Source organism: Cherax quadricarinatus, chromosome 71 (assembly GCF_038502225.1).
Source record: "Cherax quadricarinatus isolate ZL_2023a chromosome 71, ASM3850222v1, whole genome shotgun sequence".
Taxonomy (NCBI): Eukaryota; Metazoa; Arthropoda; class Malacostraca; order Decapoda; family Parastacidae; genus Cherax; species Cherax quadricarinatus.
The window spans coordinates 13911573-13930029 of NC_091362.1; the positions used below are offsets into that span (position 1 = coordinate 13911573).

The 18457-nt window shown below is 43.2% G+C and overlaps 1 protein-coding gene across 1 annotated transcript in view; it reads right to left on the reverse strand.

The window, feature by feature from the left end:
• The window catches only part of LOC128700312 (LIM domain transcription factor LMO4.2-like), a 63510-nt gene extending 48805 nt beyond the window's left edge, over positions 1–14705 (reverse strand). Inside the window, exon 1 of the mRNA XM_053793411.2 lies at positions 14236–14705. The gene's annotated coding sequence lies outside the window, so the exon portion shown is untranslated. The remainder of the gene's footprint in view (positions 1–14235) is intronic.
• Between the last annotated feature and the right edge of the window lie 3752 nt (positions 14706–18457).

The following is an 18457-nucleotide window of genomic DNA, read 5'->3' on the forward strand; positions in this document are numbered from 1 at the left end:
ACAGTTATTCAAGCTAAAACGTTGTGTAGTTTTAAAAATAGGTTAGATAAATACATGAGTGGGTGTGGGTAGGTGTGAGTTGGACCTGACTAGCTTGTGCTGCTGGATCTGGTGCAGTGCTCCATCCTTGAGTGGAGGTGACCAGACTGGGTGGGTCATTGGGCTTATCCGGGGGGGGGGTCATTGGGCTAATCCGGGGGGGAGAGGACATGGACCTGCTCCGCATGGGTCAGTAGACCTGTTGCAGTGTTCCTTCTTTCTTATGTTCTTATGTTCTTATCAAAAGAATCTTAGAAAACTTACCTAACCTTATTATAACAAGAACAATTTATTTTAGCCTAACCCAACTAAATATATTTTAGATTTGTTTATAATAATTTAATAATAAACAACAACAGTGAAATATATTTTTTTCGTTAGGTTCAGAATGATTTTGGCGAAATTATTGCATACACAAATTTTCGCTTGTCCTATATGGCAAGATGAGCGTTGCTATTTAAGCCAAGATCGCAAGTTCTGCCTATTCGGCACGATATATATATATATATATATATATATATATATATATATATATATATATATATATATATATATATATATATATATGGATAAATATAAACATGGATAAACAGTGATTTGTATTGAGTTTACTAATCTAATACAAACAGGTTAAGGATATATAAAGAGGGACGGGCCGAGAAATTTGGTGGCCTCCGGCAGATTCTCTTTTGGCGAGCTTACAGACCGGTGCCAATAGTATTTAGAATATTTGTTCAATAATTCTATGGAGCAGGCAGATAAAACAGGGTTTCTACTATACACAATAAAAATAAATTGTTTAGTTCTTACTTTATTTTAATTTATTGAGCGTAACATAACGTTTTAATTTACTGCACGTGGAAATTTTATTAGTGTATTTTAAAAACTTTTCCTGGCCTTTATGTGTTCGGCGTCCGTTATACATCAGCGACTCAGGCAGCTGCCCGGCTGACGTCAGCCCGAGGCGCTGCCTGCCTTTTAAAAGGTATATAAGGGAACATAACTGCAGTAGGTCAACTAGCCCATACTAGTACAGTAGTAGTGGTTGCCAGATGACTTCGAGGGTTTATCTTTCTAAGGAGAATTCCTGCTAATATTTAAGAGATGAAAAGACTGTCTTTGTTGTGTAACTGTGACTCAAATGGAGATAATTGACAATTCAGGGCAATATCGACGTTTGGTTCCTCTTAATCAGTAAGTGATCGCCATTTCATTTCATCAAGTGGTTTGTCACACATCCGTAAATGTGGCCGTTTAGTGTGTTTCTAAGATTCGCGCTATTTCCTTAACATATACCTTGTTACAACCTTGATTAACAAGTTTTCTTCACACACCCCAACCATTGACCCTAAAACTCAATTACTGGAAACAAGCACTGAGCCCAGGACTTAAATTCACTATGAGCTTACGTAAACAAAAGCACCAACTGGACCTGGTCAAGAACCACAGTGATAGTGACCTCCAGAAAAGCTATAAGCAGGTTACACACCGCAGCTCTGTGTGAACCTTCCTGTGTCAGTCCTCCAAGATGTTACACCACCGACTTGCAGAACCTCGCCAAAGACCCCCGCATTGTCATCACCAAAGGTGACAAAGTGAACTAAGTCGTAAGACAAAAATCCAGCGAAGACAACACCAAAATGAGAAACCTCTTGAATGACCAATCTACGAATAAGTGCATCAGCACAACACAGAGGCATGAGATTAACCAAATATTACCTATTCAAATCCCGACAAATACTCGACCACACTAAAGATCTAAAGAATTGAGGAACTAAAGCACTGTAGAAACTTCTTCACATCTAGTAACCCAAAACTCATACACCTGTGCTGACTGGCCAAGACTCACAAACACAACATACTCTCAGACCAGTCACAGCAGTTACGAGCGAGTACGTCAGATACACATTCCTCACAACCAGCGATTATTAAGACAATGTTTCGCTTTATTTACAGACTTACAGAGTTCTGAGAAATATTGTTCCAGTAGAAGCTTTTGTTCCTCACTCTGTGAGTTTACTCTCTGGTTGGCAGTGCCCCATGTTACTCTGTTGTTGGCAGTGCCCCATTTCACTGTTGTTGGCAGTGACCCATGTCACGCTGTTGTTGGCAGTGCCCCATTTCACTGTTGTTGGCAGTGCCCCATGTTACTCTGTTGTTGGCAGTGCCCCATTTCACTGTTGTTGGCAGTGACCCATGTCACTCTGTTGTTGGCAGTGCCCCATTTCACTCTGTTGTTGGCAGTGCCCCATTTCAAACCAGTATAGCCTAGTGAGCAGGGAACAACTGAGAAACACGCTCCAACTGCCTTGTTTCAGCATAACTAATGTGTGATAATACTAAGAAATACCTCAGATAATTCATTAAGCACATTCCGCAATTAAAAGAACAACAGTCTGATACAGATTATTTTGACCCAGCCGTGAGTGCTGCCCCAGTTGGCCTCCACAACCTCCACTCTCCTTCCAGGACCCACTAAACAACAGTCAGTAATGGTACACAATGCCTATACGATGAATCAGGTCAAAATTACATTATAATGCGAATCATTATTGGCAACGTTTCGCTCATACAGTGGGCTTTATCAATTCACAAATGGATCTGTGTGTGACTTGATAAAGCCCACTGTGTGGGCGAAATGTTGTCAGTCAATCAGTTTTACTGTCTAAGAACTGTTATCCTATCTCAAGCTCATTTCAAAGCCGAGCTCTATCTGATGTATACCAACACCCCCCAGGATGCGACCCACACCAGTCGACTAACACCCAGGTACCTACCTACTGCTAGGTGAACAGGGACAGCAGATGTAAGGAAACCCGCCCAATTTTCCACTCTTTTTATGCAGCCACTAAAGCGATTAACACCTCAACAGGACCTTAGTCGTGAACACTCACCCTAGGGTACAACGACTCAGGCACAATGACTCAGGTACAACGACTCAGGTACAACGACTCATGCACAACGGCTCAGGTACAACAACTTAGGTACAGCGACTTAGGTACAACGGCTTAGGTACAACGACTCAGGTACAACGACTCCACATTTAACATTTTTTCGCCTTCAAATTCAAACTTCTGATTTTTTTGAAGCTCTCTGAATGAACTACACGAGAAAAAAAACTGCAAAATGATAAAAGTCATTTTCATTAATCACTTAACGAGAACATGTGAAAAGGAGCTTTTGTTTTAGATAACAGGTGTTAAGGGTACGCTTTCTGCAGATGTTTTTGGCAGATCATAAAACAGAAAAGCTTTGAGATGATTGTGTTGAGCGTCATTGTGGGCTTTTTTTACTTCTCATTCTTCTGACTTCGTCGCTGAAGTCAGTACCAATGTTACACAATGGATTCCTGGAAAGTTTTCCAGAAGTATCTGTGACAGTTAACAAATTACTCTTCTTGTGATCGTCCTCTCACATTCATTCGGACAATATCGCCACACTTATCAGGTTTGGTAATTGCAATATTTGGGTCCTTCAGTCTGAGAAAGGTTGTGCTTATTGACCTTCGTCAGTGTGGAAATAATCTAGTGTGACTTCAGACTGAAAAGCGGACAAATTGATGAGATTATCGGTGTGGGTTGACTTCCTCCAAACACTGTCCTGGCACAAGCACTGACTTTCCATTTCCAGTTCGATCCTGTGGCTCTTCAGGTGAAATTTAGCTTGTTGGCTTCGGCTACCAGAAAGTAAACTTCAGAGACTGTGTCAGTAAAGTGTTGAGAACCAGTTTACCAACACAATGTTATCAGTTTGTCCGACTTTTCAAATGTATATTCACACGACACAACTATTAAGCCTAAGTCTCAACTTCAAGCTTAAAACCATCACCAACAAAACAAGCTTTGACAAATTCTTGGCCAGAACTAACTGCCAATTATGTCCAAGAATTTACATGTGAAGACTTTCTACATAGTTTCCACGCTAACAGTGATCAACCTAAGAGGTTAAATGATTCACTGCTTATATCGAAAAAAATATACACTTAAATATTAACCTAACCAAATCCAATAAAAAATGGCAAGATTGTCATACTGAATGTACCGCAATAGAGCATAATGTTGGAGATGAAAGGAAGTGAATTGTTTCAAGGTGTTCCATGTACAGACTGGCTAACACCGCACTGACTGGAGAGCTTATGACTGTCCTAAACTTTGTCGATACTTACCTTCACAGTAGAAGAAACAATTGTACCATTAACGGACAGCTCTGACAGATTCACGAAGTCCTTGCTGAGAATAATGGCACTCAGGACCTCCCATTAGCAGAACTTCGTGAATCTGATAGAGCTGTGTATTAGCTACAACTGCTTCAGCTGCGAGGAACATAAATACTCTGAGATGGCCGTAAGCTCTCTGATTAGTGTCGTCTTGACCAATCTCGATATGGAACACTTTGAAGCGATTTACGTCTTTCCGCCATCCCCAACACCGTAATATTGTTACGCTTCGTTATGGATATTCTGATCATTTCTCTAAAAAGATTCCAGATCCATGACTAATTCCCAAAACTATAAGCAGAATACAAGACAATAACAACAACAACCGATTCCCGTTCCTAGAGATTTTACAGTGATAGACACACATTAAAAGTATACAGGAAGAACAAGGACGACCTCATACACTTCCACTCACACTACTACACCACAACAAGAACAACAGCAAGGACGACCTCATACACTACCAGCGTAATCATTGATGTCTTCCTCAGAGTACATAGCATATCCAGCCAGCATTTACTCGAATAGAAACGAGAACACTTCACACGTTCCCACTGTGTAGGCGACGTAATAAAAGAACGCATTATGCAAAATTAGTAAATTCATTTAGATACAGGTACACAAATACAGTAACACAAGTTTAGGTGACTATAATTATCATACATAGTAACATATGCAAAACAGCTACAGGGGGAGATGAATGTTAACTCTAGACCTTTCGTGTGGCAATCACCACATTACCAGGAGCTTGCAATGTTGCAGAAATAGAGCAGGATATCCAGGAAGGTCCTTCATGTGTAATACCAGATATATTTACCAGATGTATTAGATAGGTCAGTTGTAGATATAAATCCAGATGTACACCTATTAACCTTTTTGGAGCCCTAGTTCCTTGGCCTTTTGTGTATCCATACGCTACGCTCTTGCGCTACCCTCCACAGGATGGATATGGAGTGCACAATAAACTAGTCACTTCAATGGAAAAATCTAATCTTCTATCAAGGCTGAGGGACTGACAACCTTTTACCAAGGCCGAGGGACTGACCACCTTCTGTCAAGGCTAAGGCCTGGCCGCTTTCTATCAAGGCTAAGAGACTGGCAACCTTTTACCACGGCCGAGGGGCTAACAGCCTTCTATCAAGGCTAAGGCCTGACCACTTTCTGTCAGTACTGAAGGACTGACCACCTTCTACCATAACCGAGGGACTGATCACCTCAGAATTACCTCTCCACTGCTATTGCATCCAGTGCTATAATCGCCAGTATCTGAAGACGCCTGCTGCTCGGGCGAAACGTTTCGACAGTACAGATACCTAAGTGATGAACAAGTGTCTTGTTCATTAACCTGTGTACTGCACCCAGCAAAACATCAATTCCTCACGAGCAAAACATCAATTCCTCACGAGCAAAACATCAATTCCTTACGAGCAAAACATCAATTCCTTACGAGCAAAACATCAATTCCTTACGAGCAAAACATCAATTCCTTACGAGCAAAATATCAATTCCTCATGAACAAAACATCAGTTCCTCACGAGCAAAACATCAATTCCTCACGAGCAAAACATCAATTCCTCACGAGCAAAACATTAATTCCTCACGAGCAAAACATCAGTTCCTCACGAACAAAACATCAATTCCCCACTAGCGAAACATCAATTCCTCACGAGCAAAACATCAATTCCTCACGAGCAAAACATCAGTTCCTCACGAGTTTCACTCACGTGTTCAACTCTCCACGAATACGGGCAAATTATAATTATTATAATCATAAGGTGGAAAGCGATAAAGCCGTAGGGGGACCACACAGAATCTGGGAGGTAACCAGATTTGATCCTAAGAAAGAGACGGAAGCCGCACTACTTTCTTGGATCAAGAACCCTCCACCAGGATCATCAGCGTCCTCCTCCACCATTTGGTTGAAGGAGAATATATCAGACAGTATTGTGTGAACCCTTGGAACCAGTTCTTGAAACCACAGGGTTCCTGGAACTGGTTTTTGAACCCCAGTTCCAACAACCCAAGGGCTGCTTGAATGGTTTGTGAATTCCCAGGGTAGCTGGAACCAGATAGTTGAACCCCAGGGTTGCTTGAAGTAGTTCCTGAAACCCCAGGGTTTCTGGAACCATTTCTTGAAACCCCAGGATTGCTAAAACCATTTCTTGAAACTCTCGGGGTTCCTGGAACCAGTTCTTGAAACCCCAGGGTTATTGGAACCATTTCTTGAAACCCCTAGGGTTCCTGAAACCGGTTCTTTAAACCCCAGGGATGCTCGAACCAGTTCTTGAAACTCCAGGATTCCTGGAACTAGTTCTTGAAACCTCAGCGTTTCTGGAACCAGTAATTGGAACCCCAGGGTTGATGGAAGCAGTCCTTGAAACCCCAGGGCTCCTGGAACCAGTTCTTTGAACCGCATAGTTCCTGGAACAAGTTCTTGAAACCCCAGAGTTACTGGAACTTGTAGTTTAGAAACCTTATCCTAGCCTAATTTAACCTAACCAAGTCTAGCCTACCGTAACCCAGCCTACGGAAGGAACAGACATCATATCGACAGTAACCTCACTCCTTTCTGTTACTGTGACTTTGTAAATGGTACAAGTCGGACCGAAACGTCGTCGTGAGCTCCTCCCTCCAATATGCGGGTTATGTGTGTACTGTGTACAAATGTACTATAATGATCTTTCGTTATAATGTAATGAGATATAGTTACAGTGTAATGAGATCTCGCTACAGTGCAATGAAATCTCGCTACAGTGTAATGAGATCTCGCTACAGTGTAATGAAATCTCGCTACAGTGTAATGAGATCTCGCTACAGTGTAATGAGATCTCGCTACAGTGTAATGAAATCTCGCTACAGTGTAATGAGATCTCGCTACAGTGCAATGAGATCTCGCTACAGTGTAATGAAATCTCGCTACAGTGTAATGAAATCTCGCTACAGTGTAATGAGATCTCGCTACAGTGCAATGAGATCTCGCTACAGTGTAATGAAATCTCGCTACAGTGTAATGAAATCTCGCTACAGTGTAATGAGATCTCGCTACAGTGCAATGAGATCTCGCTACAGTGTAATGAGATCTCGCTACAGTGCAATGAGATCTCGTTACAGTGTAATGAGATATAGTTACAGTGTAATGAGATATAGTTACAGTGTAATGAGATATAGTTACAGTGTAATGAGATATAGTTACAGTGTAATGAGATATAGTTACAGTGTAATGAGATATAGTTACAGTGTAATGAGATATAGTTACAGTGTAATGAGATCTTGTTACAGTGTAATGAGATATAGTTACAGTGTAATGAGATATAGTTACAGTGTAATGAGATATAGTTACAGTGTAATGAGATATAGTTACAGTGTAATGAGGTATAGTTACAGTGTAATGAGATCTTGTTACAGTGTAATGAGATCTTGTTACAGTGTAATGAGATATAGTTACAGTGTAATGAGATATAGTTACAGTGTAATGAGGTCTTGTTACAGTGTAATGAGATATAGTTACAGTGTAATGAGATATAGTTACAGTGTAATGAGATATAGTTACAGTGTAATGAGGTCTTGTTACAGTGTAATGAGATATAGTTACAGTGTAATGAGGTATAGTACAGTGTAATGAGATCTTGTTACAGTGTAATGAGATCTTGTTACAGTGTAATGAGATCTTGTTACAGTGTAATGAGATCTTGTTACAGTGTAATGAGATCTTGTTACAGTGTAATGAGGTCTTGTTACAGTGAAATGAGATCTTGTTACAGTGTAATGAGATCTTGTTACAGTGTAATGAGATCTTGTTACAGTGTAATGAGATATAGTTACAGTGTAATGAGGTCTTGTTACAGTGTAATGAGATCTTGTTACAGTGTAATGAGATCTTGTTACAGTGTAATGAGATCTTGTTACAGTGTAATGAGATCTTGTTACAGTGTAATGAGATCTTGTTACAGTGTAATGAGATCTTGTTACAGTGTAATGAGATCTTGTTACAGTGTAATGAGATATAGTTACAGTGTAATGAGGTATAGTTACAGTGTAATGAGATCTTGTTACAGTGTAATGAGATATAGTTACAGTGTAATGAGATCTTGTTACAGTGTAATGAGATATAGTTACAGTGTAATGAGGTATAGTTACAGTGTAATGAGATCTTGTTACAGTGTAATGAGATATAGTTACAGTGTAATGAGATCTCGTTACAGTGTAATGAGATCTCGTTACAGTGTAATGAGATATAGTTACAGTGTAATGAGATCTCGTTACAGTGTAATGAGATCTCGTTACAGTGTAATGGGATCTCGTTACAGTGTAATGGGATCTCGTTACACTGCACCAACAATAGCTAACAAATATATAATAATTTCAATCGTAGGGAGACGCACTCGCTTTAATAAATTACAAAACTGACGATCTTATTAAGAAGACAGAAGCGTCAAAACTTACGATTTTTTTGTGATATAAATATTAGTGACCTTACAGTACGCAATAGATTGTTCAGTTAACTGCTCCATATTCTATATGTAGCGCCCTATCAGTCCACAGACTGTTTTGTACATGTATGGCTCCGTTTTGTACATGTATGGCTCCGTTTTGTACATGTATGGCTCCGTTTTGTACATGTATGGCTCCGTTTTGTACATGTATGGCTCCTTTTTGTACATGTATGGCTCTGTTATGTACATGTATGGCTCCGTTTTGTACATGTATGGCTCCGTTTTGTACATGTATGGCTCCGTTTTGTACATGTATGGCTCCGTTTTGTACATGTATGGCTCCGTTTTGTACATGTATGGCTCCGTTTTGTACATGTATGGCTCCGTTTTGTACATGTATGGCTCCGTTTTGTACATGTATGGCTCCGTTTTGTACATGTATGGCTCTGTTTTGTACATGTATGACTCCATTTTGTACATGTATGGCTCCGTTTTGCAGATGTATGGCTCCGTTTTGTACGTGTATGGCTGTTTTGTCCCAGTATGTGATACGGTAAAATTTCTTGATCTTAACTAGAAATTTTGCATGGCATGCTGTCTCGCTGAGAACAATGGCCTGGTATAAACCTTGGTAATTGCTACCGACACATTGGTTGAAAAAGGCCCTAGAACAAACTCTAGGACATACTCATTTGAAAACTTTAGAAGTAATCAAGGTTCCAAGACCGAAATGTTTTCTAGTAAAAATGTCCTAGTGTTTGCTTGTGTCTTTTTTTTTAAACCAACAACAGCCTCGTTTGCATGACGCTTCTGAAAACTTAGGCGCATTCCACTCGGGGAGCTGATAGGCGAGTTCGTCTCAGATTTCACACAGCTCTAATTCTGTTCAAGCAAGACTATTGGTCTTCAAACTATACACCATCAAGGATTACAATTATTTCTTGAGATCTGTCATTGTCTTCATGGTCGAGAACTCGTATGAAGAAGCAAACGACCCGTCTTTACAGAATCGCCGCGGCACCCTTTGCCTCAGTTATTTCGCTTGCTCCCAGGACCTTCATCATCTTCATTCGTATAAAATAATCTCGGGTGTCAGCGTGATAAATTCACTTAAACCACCGGTCCCATTTGTTACGGTTTTTAAATCCCCTCGCACGAGCCCTAGCGTCTTTTAATTTGCCTCCCCTTTACGTTCACCTTACATCGTCCTCTCCCTTATATCCCCCTTCCTTCTCCCTGGGATGTTCCAGGGATTCACGTTTTCTCGCCCTACCCTCCATGTCCGAAGACTAACTTTTCTGATGTAAATTCGCGCACACTTTTTACTCTACACTATCAGTCACATTCACGTGTTATGTTGGTATACTTCAACGGTTCCAAATCCTGGTATGACGTCGGGTATGCGGCTATGTTTCTAAATAAAATTATTAGAGAATATTTACTTGGCCTAGCTGGTATTCTCACAGCAGAGTTATATGCCATTATCAGTGTCATCATACACATTGCAGCCATGTTTTCTAACTTATTTGTTGTCGTTCCAGACTTTCAGAGTTCATACTCTTCATAAATGTAACTCTTATGGGGGAATTTATAGTAAACAGTAAACAGTCGTGTTTTGCTGGGTCTCGAAATACACAGGTGTCCTCGGAATCAGATTCGTAGCCTCGGCCCCTCTGGTCGCCATTTACTACCTGCCAACCTATTTTCCAGTACTGTTTCGGAGATTTCATACCCGCCGGCAAAAGCTCTGGTCCGAGTTAGACGACAACAAATTATCATTTTCCATCAAACTACAAGCAACTCCTCGGCCCTCTTCGTTCCATCGCTGTCAGACTTGGGAAACATCACTCGTGTGTTTGAAAGTTGACCACACACACACACACACACACACACATGCGACTTGCAACTGGATATAGCACATGCGAAAAAAAACCGGCACCTCGTTGCGATACCTTTAACAGTCCACCAAGTATTAATAAACTGTCCGAAATATCAGAAATTAACTCAGTGCCTCAGTTATGATTAATTTTCCTCGTTCACTAACCCTCAACTTCCCCAAACTCTTCATTTCCAACCCAAATCATTTCTTCACTGCATGACACCACACGGGTTAATACTTATAGTGTTAAGTATAATTAGAAGAGCACTGTGAATGTCAGGATGTAATGATGTACATATGGATGTCAGGGGAATAGGGAATGTGCTGTAAATATATTGGAATACCTCGACTTAATAACTCGTTATGAAGCCACACATACACACACACACACACACACACACACACACACACACACACACACACACATACACACACACACACACACACACACACACACACACACACACACACACACACACACACACACACACACACACACACACACACACACACACACACACACACACACACACACACACACACACACACACACACACACACACACACACACACACACACACACACACACACACACACACACACACACACACACACACACACACACACACACACACACACACACACACACACACACACACACACACACACACACACACACACACACACACACACACACACACACACACACACACACACACACACACACACACACACACACACACACACACACACACACACACACACACACACACACACACACACACACACACACACACACACACACACACACACACACACACACACACACACACACACACACACACACACACACACACACACACACACACACACACACACACACACACACACACACACACACACACACACACACACACACACACACACACACACACACACACACACACACACACACACACACACACACACACACACACACACACACACACACACACACACACACACACACACACACACACACACACACACACACACACACACACACACACACACACACACACACACACACACACACACACACACACACACACACACACACACACACACACACACACACACACACACACACACACACACACACACACACACATACACACACACACACACACACACACACACACACACACACACACACACACACACACACACACACACACACACACACACACACACACACACATACACACACACACACACACACACACACACACACACACACACACACACACACACACACGGTGAGAACATACTGTCTAACAACAGAGGGAAATATTATAATCATTAGGGACATAGTAGACAACCACGCCCAACATACACAAGGTAGACACTCAACCACGCCCAACATACACAAGGTAGACACTCAACCACGTTCACCATACACAAGGTAGACACTCAACCACCCTCACCACACACAAGGTAGACACTCAACCACGCCCACCACACACAAGGTAGACACTCAACCACGCCCACCACACACAAGGTAGACACTCAACCACGTTCACCACACATAAGGTGGACACTCAACCACGCCCACCACGCACGAGGTAGACACTCAGCCACGCCCACCACACACAAGGTAGACACTCAACCACGCCCACCACACACAAGGTAGACACTCAACCACGTTCACCACACATAAGATAGACACTCAACCACGCCCACCACACACAAGGTAGACACTCAACCACGCCCACCACACACAAGATAGACACTCAACCACGCCCACCACACACAAGGTAGACACTCAACCACGCCCACCACACACAAGATAGACACTCAACCACGCCCACCACACACAAGGTAGACACTCAACCACGTTCACCACACACAAGTTAGACACTCAACCACGTTCACCACACATAAGATAGACACTCAACCACGCCCACCACACACAAGGTAGACACTCAACCACGCTCATCACACACAAGGTAGACACTCAACCACGTTCACCACACACAAGGTAGGCACTCAACCACGTTCATCACACATAAGATAGACACTCAGCCACGCCCACCACTCACGAGGTAGACACTCAACCACGCCCACCACACACAAAGTAGACACTCAATCACGTTCACCGCACACAAGGTAGACACTCAACCACGCCCACCACACACAAAGTAGACACTCAACCACGCCCACCACACACAAAGTAGACACTCAACCACGCCCACCACACACAAAGTAGACACTCAACCACGCCCACCACACACAAAGTAGACACTCAACCACGCCCACCACACACAAGGTAGACACTCAACCACGCCCACCACACACAAAGTAGACACTCAACCACGTTCACCACACACACAAGTTAGACACTCAACCACGCTCACCACACACAAGGTAGACACTCAACCACGTTCACCACACACAAGGTAGACACTCAACCACGCTCATCACACACAAGGTAGACACTCAACCACAACATCGACAATAACGAGGTCGATACTAACAAGGTCGACATTATCAAGGTAGACGCCCACAGTGTAGACACCCACAAGGGAGATGGCCACAAGGTAGAGGGTCACAAGGTAGATGGCCACAAGGTAGAGGGTCACAAGGTAGATGCCCACAAGGTAGAAGGTCACAAGGTAGAGGGCCACAAAGTAGAGGGCCACAAGGTACAGGGCCACAAAGTAGAGGGCCACAAGGTAGAGTGTCACAAGGCAGAGGGTCACAAGGGAGATGGCCACAAGGTAGAGGGCCAAGAGTTAGAGGGCTACAATGAAGAGGGCCACAAGGTAGAGGGCCACAATGTAGAGTGCTACAAGGTAGAGGGCTACAGTGTAGGGAGCCAAGAGGTAGATGCCATAAGTAAGATGCCCCCAAGATAGAGGGCCACAAGGTAGAAGGTAGCAAGGTAGAGGGGCCACAGTGTAGAGGGCTACATTGTAGAAGGCCACAAAGTAGACGCCCATAAGGAAGAGGTTGACAAGGTAAAGGGCCACAAGGTAGAGGGCCAGAACGTAGAAAGCCACAAGGTAGAGGGCCACAAGGTAGAGGGCCGCAAGGTAGAAACCCACAAGGTAGAGGGTCACAAAATAGAGGGCCACAAGATAGAAGACCGCAAGGTAGAGGGCCACAAGGTAGAGGGCCACGAGATAGTAGGCCACACAGTAGAGGGCCGAAAGGGAGAGGCCACAAAGTAGAGGGCCACAAGGTAGAGGACCAAAAAGGTAGAGGCCACAAAGTAGAGGATACAAGGCAGAGGGCCACAAGGAAGAGGGCCACAAGATGTAGGGCCACAAGGAAGAGGGCCACAAGGTAATGGGCCACAATGTAGTTGGCCACAGGGTATAGGCCACAAGATAGGGGACCACACAGTAGAGGGCCACAATGTAAAGGACCACAATGTAGAGGGATACAAGGTAGAGGGTCACAAGAGTGAGGACCACACTGTAGAGGGCCATAATGTAGAGGGCCACAAGGTAGAGAGCCACAAGGTAGAGGGCCACAAGATAGAGGGGCCCCACTGTAAAGGGTCACATGGTAGATGGCCACAATGCAGAGGGCTACAATGTAGAGGGCCACAATGTAGAAGGCCACAAAGTAAAGGGCCACAATGTAGATGGCCACAAGATAGATGGCCACAGAGCAACACTCACCTTGGAAGACACTCTGGGGACAATATTTCAGAACGACGATCGCCTCATTGCTCCTCGTGGGATCGCAAACACCTTCTTCACACACAATATCCTCTTCCGCCCTCTGTCTTACTCCTAAGATAGCTTTCCAAATCTGTCTTGAGCTTCTTTTCAGATCTCTTGATGTTTCTTAAGTCTATCGTGATAATTCTCTGGTCTTTTTTGACCTTTCTCAGGTCCTGAGCTTTCTCACGTCTAGTTTGATCCTTCCCAGGGCTATTTTGATCTTTTTCAGGCCTATCTTGGATTTTCTCAGGTTTGTCTTGAGCTTTCTCACGTCTAGCTTGACCTTTCTCAGGTCTTCCGTGTTCTATCTCAGGCACACGGGATTTACCACAGTCCTGGAAGATAGTGAGAGATCTGTTTACGTTTGTTGGGAGCCACGTGGATGAGTGCACGGGAAGAGCGACGTAATAACCCTCCTTTGACAAGGGCCGCGAGGTGACTGAGGGGGCGGGGCCCCCGCAGCCTCTCATGTACCGCTCACTTCTGACTCCGCCCACCATTTGCGCGCGCATACAAACCAGACACGCCCACTGAACATCCCCTTTATATTTATTCAAATCTCCCAGTCATTTCCCCATTCATCACCATACCAATCATTTATTTACTTACACAGTTGACCACTGTCAACTCTCCATGAGTAATTATCCCGTTTATTTCGTGTTTAAGAATTAATTAGCAAGTTTTGGCTGCTTTGGACGCTACTGCTTGGCCCCGCCCACCCGCCCATCTGCCATGCATGCAGGATCTTCCTTCAGCATCCTCCAGGAAGTATATTTTCACCCCTGGGATCAACCTCACGTCCCACCGGGGATCTGCAGCGTAATACCCCGGCCAGAGCCGCCCATGTGCCCTGGATAACATGAGGGATTCAACGCCCCGACGCCAGGGACTTGAGGGAATCTCAGAGAAGGATTCAGGGACTACGGCAGCAGGGACGAAGGAGAGGGCAGGGCTAGTAACAGTATGGCTTCAGGGATGCCAGGATTTTATTTTTTAAATCCTGTAAAGCCTGAAGGATCAATCGCTTCTAGATGGGTTAATGGGAGAGGTTTAAAGCCTATCGCCTACAACGAGGGCCATTAAGGCCTCCCATAACCTTCTCGTCACGACTCGAAAAATACTTTAATACTAAAATAAGGATTAAAGAAAGCTTTCAGTGTATATATACGCTGAGAGATATACATCTCACGGAGTATATACCTGCCAACCACTTCTAGAGATACAGAGGGGGGGTGATAAGTATGAAAGAACAGAGAAAAACCTGTGGAAGCTCTCTTGTCTCTCGCGATTATATTTAAGCGTATTTTTGCCATCTAGCCGTGGGAAGGCCAGTGGTATGTATCCTACAGAGCTAGAAGTTCCAGGACTCTGTGGCCAGTGGTATGTATCCTACAGAGCTAGAAGTTCTAAGACTCTGTGGCCAATGGTATGTATCCTACAGAGCTAGAAGTTCCAGGACTCTGTGGCCAGTGGTATGTATCCTACAGAGCTAGAAGTTCTAAGACTCTGTGGCCAGTGGTATGTATCCTACAGAGCTAGAAGTTCCAGGACTCTGTGGCCAGTGGTATGTATCCTACAGAGCTAGAAGTTCTAAGACTCTGTGGCCAGTGGTATGTATCCTACAGAGCTAGAAGTTAAAGGACTCTGTGGCCAGTGGTATGTATCCTACAGAGCTAGCAGTTCCAAGACTCTGTGGCCAGTGGTATGTATCCTACAGAGCTAGCAGTTCCAAGACTCTGTGGCCAGTGGTATGTATCGCAGAGAGCTAGAGGGTCCAAAAAAGTTGCCACAAGACAAAGGTGTCAAAGACACCAACAGTGCCAATCACTGTTATACCAGCTCTCCAGACCGACTAACTGGAATTCGCTCCTGAATGTATTGTAAATAATTTCTAAGCGCATTAGCACCCATGTTTAATTGTGTGATTGAATTCATGTTTCTGTAAATAACTAATTTTCATTGTTACCAGGTCAGTATTTTGTAAATAAATTCATTAACTCCTGTGGAGAAGGAACTGGAAAGGTTAGTTCTTGTGGTGAAGGAACTGGAAAGGTTAGTTCTTGTGGAGAAGGAACTAGAAAGGTTAATTCTTGTGGAGAAGGAACTAGAAAGGTTAGTTCATGTGGAGAAGGAACTGGAAAGGTTAGTTCTTGTGGAGAAGGAACTAGAAAGGTTAGTTCTTGTGGAGAAGGAACTAGAAAGGTTAGTTCTTGTGGAGAAGGAACTGGAAAGGTTAGTTCTTGTGAAGAAGGAACTAGAAAGGTTAGTTCTTGTGGAGAAGGAACTAGAAAGGTTAGTTCTTGTGGAGAAGGAACTGGAAAGGTTAGTTCTTGTGGAGAAGGAACTGGAAAGGTTAGTTCTTGTGGAGAAGGAACTGGAAAGGTTAGTTCTTGTGGAGAAGGAACTGGAAAGGTTAGTTCTTGTGGAGAAGGAACTGGAAAGGTTAGTTCTTGTGGTGAAGGAACTGGAAAGGTTAGTTCTTGTGAAGAAGGAACTAGAAAGGTTAGTTCTTGTGGAGAAGGAACTAGAAAGGTTAGTTCTTGTGGAGAAGGAACTAGAAAGGTTAGTTCTTGTGGAGAAGGAACTAGAAAGGTTAGTTCTTGTGGAGAAGGAACTAGAAAGGTTAGTTCTTGTGGAGAAGGAACTGGAAAGGTTAGTTCTTGTGAAGAAGGAACTAGAAAGGTTAGTTCTTGTGGAGAAGGAACTAGAAAGGTTAGTTCTTGTGGAGAAGGAACTGGAAAGGTTAGTTCTTGTGGAGAAGGAACTGGAAAGGTTAGTTCTTGTGGAGAAGGAACTGGAAAGGTTAGTTCTTGTGGAGAAGGAACTGGAAAGGTTAGTTCTTGTGGAGAAGGAACTGGAAAGGTTAGTTCTTGTGGAGAAGGAACTAGAAAGGTTAGTTCTTGTGGAGAAGGAACTGGAAAGGTTAGTTCTTGTGGTGAAGGAACTAGAAAGGTTAGTTCTTGTGGTGAAGGAACTAGAAAGGTTAGTTCTTGTGGAGAAGGAACTGGAAAGGTTAGTTCTTGTGGAGAAGGAACTAGAAAGGTTAGTTCTTGTGGAGAAGGAACTAGAAAGGTTAGTTCTTGTGGTGAAGGAACTAGAAAGGTTAGTTCTTGTGGAGAAGGAACTAGAAAGGTTAGTTCTTGTGGTGAAGGAACTAGAAAGGTTAGTTCTTGTGGTGAAGGAACTAGAAAGGTTAGTTCTTGTGGTGAAGGAACTAGAAAGGTTAGTTCTTGTGGTGAAGGAACTAGAAAGGTTAGTTCTTGTGGTGAAGGAACTAGAAAGGTTAGTTCTTGTGGTGAAGGAACTAGAAAGGTTAGTTCTTGTGGAGAAGGAGCTAGAAAGGTTAGTTCTTGTGGTGAAGGAACTAGAAAGGTTAGTTCTTGTGGTGAAGGAACTAGAAAGGTTAGTTCTTGTGGTGAAGGAACTAGAAAGGTTAGTTCTTGTGGTGAAGGAACTGGAAAGGTTAGTTCTTGTGGAGAAGGAACTAGAAAGGTTAGTTCTTGTGGTGAAGGAACTAGAAAGGTTAGTTCTTGTGGAGAAGGAACTGGAAAGGTTAGTTCTTGTGGTGAAGGAACTAGAAAGGTTAGTTCTTGTGGTGAAGGAACTAGAAAGGTTAGTTCTTGTGGTGAAGGAACTAGAAAGGTTAGTTCTTGTGGTGAACAACTAGAAAGGTTAGTTCTTGTGGAGAAGGAACTGGAAAGGTTAGTTCTTGTGGAGAAGGAACTAGAAAGGTTAGTTCTTGTGGAGAAGGAACTAGAAAGGTTAGTTCTTGTGGAGAAGGAACTGGAAAGGTTAGTTCTTGTGGGGAAGGAGATTCACCATTTCTAAGGACTCAACATTTACATCAGCTACACTGTACCCTTATCGCTAAACGTGATAAGTACGAGAACAAACGAATTCTAGAACTTCATCATTATATCGACAGTCACTATTCCATGAACACCATCAAATCGTGGGAAGAATGCTTATATGCAGTCTCCTGTGGAAAGCTGGTCTTAGAGATTGATTGGTCGGTTAATGGGGTTTAAAACCTGTCGACTACACTAGGATCATTAAGGCTGCACCTAACATTGTCACCACCAGAGAAGAATACTGTAATCCCTACAAGAAGTAAACTCCCAGTATATATACGCTGAGAGAAATATATTTGTGTAAATATATCCCGAGTGTTAGCTTC